The sequence below is a fragment of the Nerophis ophidion genome, linkage group LG16 (genome assembly GCF_033978795.1).
Source record: "Nerophis ophidion isolate RoL-2023_Sa linkage group LG16, RoL_Noph_v1.0, whole genome shotgun sequence".
Classification (NCBI taxonomy): Eukaryota; Metazoa; Chordata; class Actinopteri; order Syngnathiformes; family Syngnathidae; genus Nerophis; species Nerophis ophidion.
In genome coordinates, this window is record NC_084626.1 from 13923256 (window position 1) to 13930680 (window position 7425).

General features: G+C 39.0%; 1 long non-coding RNA gene across 1 annotated transcript in view; it reads left to right on the top strand.

The window, feature by feature from the left end:
• Window positions 1–7425, top strand: part of LOC133534982 (uncharacterized) — a 52775-nt gene that overhangs the window by 23298 nt on the left and 22052 nt on the right. The gene's annotated exons all lie outside the window — the stretch shown is intronic.

Consider the following 7425-nt stretch of genomic DNA (forward strand, 5'->3'; position numbering starts at 1 on the left):
GGCCTTTTTTTAATATCTCGATATTTTTTAGGTCATATCGCAATACACGATATATATCTCGATATTTTGCCTTAGCCTTGAACTAACACTTGATACATATAATCACACCTGTATGATGATTCTATGTGTCTATATTAAAACATTCTTCTTCATACTGCAAAAATATATGCTCATTTTAAACTTTAATGCAGAGAAGGAAATCACAACTAAGTAAATTGACCAAAACTGTATTTAATAAACAGTTATTAAGCAGTGGTACAAACATTCATGTCATTTCCAAAACAGAAAGTGCAAGGTTGTCAGAGACATTTTACAACACGCTATTAGTGCACTTTTGTGCATGATGTCACTAAGATGACATATCAAAACAACACTAAATTGAAGTGCACCTTTTGTACAGAACACCACTACAATAGTTTAAAACAAATAAAGTGCAATTTTGTGCACGACGTCATACAAGATATTTCAATAACTGTCAAATAAAAATGAGCTGCAAATAGGAAATCAAATAGTGCTCATCCTTCGCTATGTGGTAGGTTACTACGGACATTATCTCCTTTTGTTGTTGACTATTTTTTTCATACGGTGTTGACTTGGAAATGTTTGCCTCGGCATTTTGATGGCGTGGGCGTGTGGCACCGAATTGAGATGTTGACATGCGGAGTAAACACTCTTCATTCTCTAGCAGTTGACTTTTCAAATTATGCTACATATTAGCAATGGCTTAGTGGTTAGAGTGTCCGCCCTGAGATCGGTAAGTCGTGAAAATTAAATTTTGAAACATAGTTTATCTTCAATTTCGACTCTTTAAAATTCAAAATTCAACCGAAAAAAAGAAGAGAAAAACTAGCTAATTTGAATGTTTTTGAAAAAATTAAAAAACATTTTTATGAAACATCATTAGTAATTTTTTCTGATTAAGATTCATTTTAGAATTTTGATGACATGTTTTAAATAGGTTAAAATCCAATCTGCATTTTGTTAGAATATATAACCAATTGGATCAAGCTATATTTCTAACAAAGACAAATCATTATTTCTTCTAGATTTTCCATAAGAAAAATTTTAAAAGAAATTCAAAATAATTTGAAATAGAATTTAATTTTGATTCTAAAGATTTTCTAGATTTGACAGAATATTTTTTTGAATTTTAATCATAGAAGCTAAAATGAAGAATTAAATTAAAATGTATTTATTATTCTTTACAATAAAAAAAAATTACTTGAACTTTTATTTAAATTGACAGGAAAGAAGAGGAAGAATGGTATATGTGTTTAAAAATCCTAAAATCCTTTTTAAGGTTGTATTTTTTCTCTAAAATTGTCTTTCTGAAAGTTATAAGAAGCAAAGTAAAAAAAATAAATGAATTTATTTAAACAAGTGAAGATCAAGTCTTTAAAATATTTTATTTGATTTTCAAATTCTATTTGAGTTTTGTCTCTCTCAGAATCAAAAATGTCAAGCAGAGCGAGACTAGCTTGCTAGTAAATAAATAAAATTTTAAAATAGAGGCAGTTCACTGGTAAGTGCTGCTATTTGAGCTATTTTTAGAACAACCCAGCGGGCTACTAATCTGAGCCTTAGGGGCTCCCTGGTGCCCGCAGGCACCGCGTTGGTGACCCTTGGTCTAAACCAACCACATTAGCATTCCTTTCTGTTGTACACAAAAAACTCAGCTGTTTACCTGTACCTCAAGGAGAAATAGCACTCCTTTGAAGACAAAAATGTACAGAATTTTGTCTTCAAAGGTACGAAAATGGAGTGGGAAGCCCATGTCAAGGTTGAAAAACCATCCCTGAACAGAGGAGGTGGTCTGCGACACCACCTGTTTCCCAAATGCAATACTGTCCTTTCAACCAATCCTAAAAAAAACTCTGCAAAATAGCCTCCAACAAATACCAGGAGTTAGAAACATTCTGGTCGCAGATGCTCCTTTGTGCCATTTCTTTACAACTGAAAGGAATGTTTTTTTCTCATTATACTTCACCTGTTTTCCACAGTGACTATTACATTTCTTAAAAATGGTATATTGTTAAAATATATGCCGCGGGCCATTAAAAAGGTAGCTGCGGGCCAAACTGAGATACTGGAATATAAAACCGTGATTATTTTTCCAATGGAACAATAAAGAACATTTCCCCCTATTCTTGTTAAAAACATGAAAACCTTTCTCATTTTGCAAAGCAGACCTCAGCATTCAAAGCGAGGCATAACATCGAGCATCTGAAGGGAGGACATCGGTCTCAGCCTCGGTAAGAGTGTTGGCTTATTCCTTGCTAGCTAGCTAACAAGTGTGAGACAAAGTTGTGTAAAAAATAACTTCAACTATCATTTTAACCAAAGTCAGCCAGCTAAACTTTGTCTCCATCAATTCAAGCTAAAGCTTTGTCAATGCGCAATGCCGTAAAAAAGGGCACAATAACAAACGCGAACCACGCGCGCACAGACATACTCACAGAGACAGACAGGCACCAATGCGGAGGTATCATAAGATTCAAAGTACAATGTCTGAAATAACCAACATTTTAAGAATTAATCAAATATATAATTCTACACATTGAGTCTATTAGTGTGCTAAAACTGCCAAGAGTTAATCAATAGTCAAATATACCAGTGTGGAGCTTTTTGAACATTATCACGCAATTTGTTTTTTGCAATTTACCGTATTTTTCGGAGTATAGGTAGCTCTGGAGTATAAGTTGCACCTGCCGAAAAAACATATATAAGTTGCACTGGAGTATAAGTCGCATTTTTGGGGGAAATTTATTTGATAAAACCCAACACCAAGAATAGACATTTGAAAGGCAATTTAAAATAAATAAAGAATAGTTAACAACAGGCTGAATAAGTGTACGTTACATGACGCATAAATAACCAACTGAGAAGGTTATGTTAACATAACATATTATGGTAAGAGTCATTCAAATAACTATAACATATAGAACATGCTATACGTTTACCAAACAATCTGTCACTCCCAATCGCTAGATCCCAAGAAATCTTATACGTCCAGTCTAATGTGAATGAGCTAAATAATATTATTTGATATTTTACGGTAATGTGTTAATAATTTCACACACAAGTCGCCCCTGAGTGTAAGTCACACCCCCGGCCAAACTATGGAAAAAACTGCGACTTATAGTCCGAAAAATACGGTACCTTTCCTTTCTTTAAAACGGACAACATTTTTAATGGTTATTTTAATGTTTATAACAGCAGAATGAGCAGCACAGTTACAGAAAAAATAAATATTTATGAATGGATTAGTCGTCTTTGTTGTTAAATATGCCTAAAATAGCTTAAGATGCATTTAGAATTGGATGGAAAATTTAGAGCTATTAGTTATGTGTGTGCTTTATTTTCCGCCTAATCGTCAAGATAATCGTTGACTCATCGACTATTAAAATTATTGCCCTAATTTACACCACACTTTTTTATGATTTGGTTGATCTGCTATTCATAAAGTAGCTTCACAAACCCCAATTATAGTTTTTTTGTTTAGAGTGTCCGCCTTGAGATCGGTAGGTTGTCAGTTCAGACCCCGGCCGAGTCATACCAAAGACTTTAAAAATGGGACCCATTACTTCCCTGCTGGGTCCATGATTTGTCTTCTTCATAAAGGTCTTCGAGCTGCTCTTTGTCTGATCCCTCACCTAGGACCTGTTTGCCTTGGGAGACCCTACCAGGGGGCATAAAGCCCTTGCACAACATATCTCCTAGGATCATTGGGACACGCAAACTCCTCTACTACGATAAGGTGGCAGCTCAGAGAGGAGCGAGATTTGGCTCTACTCTGATCATGGACCCAGATTTCCCTCGCCCGGACGCGGGTAACCGGGGCCCCCCCTCTGGAGCCAGGACCGGAGGTGGGGCACGATGGCGAGCGCCTGTTGGCCGGGCCTGTTCCCATGGGTCCCAGCCGGGCACAGCCCGAAGAGGCAACGTGGGTCACCCCTCCAATGGGCTCACCACCCATAGCAGGGGCCATAGCGGTCGGGTGCGACGTGAGCTGGGCGGCAGCCAAAGGCAGGGCACTTGGCGATCCGATCCTCGGCTACAGAAGCTACCTCTTGGGACGTGGAACGTCACCTCACTGGGTCGATCTACGTTCCCATCCTCACCTATGGTCATGAGCTTTGGGTCATGACTGAAAGGATAAGATCACGGGTACAAGCGGCCGAAATGAGTTTCCTCCGCCGTGTGGCGGGGCTCTCCCTTAGAGATAGGGTGAGAAGCCCTGCCATCCGGAAGGAACTCAAAGTAAAGCCGCTGCTCCTCCACATCGAGAGGAGCCAGATGAGGTGGTTCGGGCATCTGGTCAGGATGCCACCCGAACGCCTCCCTAGAGAGGTTTTTAGGGCACGTCCAACCGGTAGGAGGCCACTGGGAAGACCCAGGACATGTTGGGAAGACTATGTCTCCCGGCTGGCCTGGGAATGCCTCGGGATCCCCCGGGAAGAGCTAGACGAAGTGGCTGGGGAGAGGGAAGTCTGGGCTTCCCTGCTTAGGCTGCTGCCCCCGCGACCCAACCTTGTATAAGCGGAAGAAGATGGATGGATACCTCCCTGCTTGGCACTCAGCAACAAGGGTTGGAATTGGGTATTCAGTCAGCAAAAATTATTCCCGGGTGCAACCACCGCTGCTGCCCACTGCTCTCCTCACCTCCTAGGGGGTGATCAAAGGTGACCGGTTAAATGCAGAGAATAATTTCGCCACACTGAGTGTGTGTCTTACAATCATTGCTACGTTTTTATTCGGTCTGTGATTCCCTAGCAGTTCCTTTTGGACTTTTCCTAATTGTGCAGTCAACAGCTGCTGAGTTTAACGTCTCCCGGATTTTCACAAAAGGCACTTGCGTTGTCTCGAGGGTGCGCGCTTATTTTTAAACTCATTCTCTATTGTAGATGGCCTTGTTGTGTGTCCTGACAGACTTGACAGCGAAGACGAGCCCAGGCTGGCGGCTTGACCTTCTCCACAAAAGTTGCGCGTTTGTTAGGGCGACAGGGGAGGGGTGTATTCTTGTATGACTTGTGGTAGTTTGCATTCTTTCCTTGTTGAAAGATGACACTGGAGTGACAAAGATACGAGGCAAGGGTCGAGGGGCTTTGGGGACTTCACACCCCACAAAGTAGTCCAATATATTAAATAAAAATGTGACACTGGATCCCTTTTGCGGCGCGAAAGGGAGTGCTTATATGGAGGAAATACAAATATAGATGTCTCCTCAGCAATGCTGGCAGCCTTGAGCTCTCATCAGCGTGAGCTCAGACATTTGTTTAGGGCCTTGGCTCTTATTGTGGAACAGCATTCGCTACGAGACGGCTCTTGTTTCATAAAAGGGATTATATGCTAAACCGGGAGGCCTGTTTCAGACATAATACATCTCCAAAATTAAGCATTTATATTAATTTATTTCACCTGCACAGGCTAATTAATGGAACTATCCATTCATCCATCCATTTTCTACCGCTTATTCCCTTTTTGGGGTCGCGGGGGGTGCTGGCGCCTATCTCAGCTACAATCGGGCGGAAGGCGGGTACACCCTGGACAAGTCGCCACCTCATCGCAGGGCCAACACAGATAGACAGACAACATTCACACTCACATTCACACACTAGGGCCAATTTAGTGTTGCCAATCAACCTATCCCCAGGTGCATGTTTTTGGAAGTGGGAGGAAGCCGGAGTACCCAGAGGGAACCCAAGCATTCACGGGGAGAACATGCAAACTCCACACAGAAAGATCCCGAGCCTGGATTTGAACCCAGGACTGCAGGACCTTCGTATTGTGAGGCAGACGCAATAACCCCTCTTCCACCGTTAATGGAACTAGTTGAATCAAAATACTTTTTGATACAGTTCTTCTCTTTTTAATGAGAATAAAGATTAAGGATGCTCCAAAAAATGGATTACCTTCCATATAATGATTTTTATTTATTCCTTTTGTAATTCCACTCCTAATTTTCAAGAATCGATTGAAAAATATATATTTATTATATTATATATCATTACATATTTAAAAGTAATACGTTTTTAGATTCAAACCATTAAACAGTAATTATTTATATTATTATTATTATTGTCATTATTGATACTATTGCGTTATTAATTTGTTTTGTTTTTTAGTATTTGAGTAATGTTTTCTCAATTGATTTGTCATTTCTATCTATTGAATAAAATTTTGTGATTTTGGTAAATAAAATTGTAAAAAATCCATTTTTAAAAACATGTTTTTCAGGCCAACACTGTGCCTATAAGTCATACGTCAGCAGACAAGAAGACCTTTCGTGACCTGTCACCTGTTTTGAAAAGGTTTTATTTAAATTGCATACCAAGTAATATATTACATGAATCGAGAATAGATTCGAAATCAAATCATCATCCCAAGAATCAGACTGGAATTGTGAGCTGATCAAAAAGTAATCAAGAGTATCAAGGACACAAATGCAGCCATGCACTAATAGGTCTATTTTCATCGCTGCAGGACCTTGACACGCAGCATGTGTCTGGTGACTCAGTAACATTAGCGCCAAGATTTGCAGTTATCTTAACCTGCACGGCGTGATCACGTGATAACAGGCAACAACTTGACCGCGCCGTTTTATTTCCAGCACCTGGCACTTTGACACTAAATAAATCACCCTATATCTGTAAGGGTGATAATATTGCTCTTTTGTCACAGGTAATTCAATGTATAGTTCATTGTATAGAGCTTGAAAAGCTCTATACAATGTATGTAGGGTTTTGATTTGAATGGTAAACACGTTATATTCACAATAAAAAAAAACATAATTGAAAGGGACAAACGGTAGAAAATGGATGGATAGATGGAATTACTAATATTGGCCAGAAAGCGAGACAACCAAACAGTGATTTTTCAAAACTTGTTATTTAGAAAAAAAATTGGTCAGAAAAAATTCATTTTTTTAAATAATCTTTTCAATATCAGAAAAAAATAACAACTTGTGGATTATAATAAAAAGGGTGTACTATTCTTAGCTGCTGGTTTAGTGACATGACTTTATTTATCATTAGTGATGAGTAAATGAAGCCTCAGTGAGGGTGTGCCACACTGACTTGCTGTAGACTGTACTGACACTGTTGCCTTTCATAATGGCGCCTCATGCTGAATTTTAAAAAGTTACAAAATTTGACCTGCAAATGAAATTGAGAGTTAACAAATATGATTATTTTTGTATTTTGAACAAATAGCTGTGCAGAAATAAATATAAAACATGCAACTGAGGTCAATGAGCCAAATAGTAAACAGGAAAAGAGCATAAACTTTCCCACATTTTAAAATGTTTCCCTTTCCTCAGTTGTATATAGAGCAATGATGGTAATGAATATCCATGTCAAACACGGCATGTCACTTCACCAACATCTTTCAGTACAAACTGTCATTCAAGAGCCTGAAGGAGCGTTT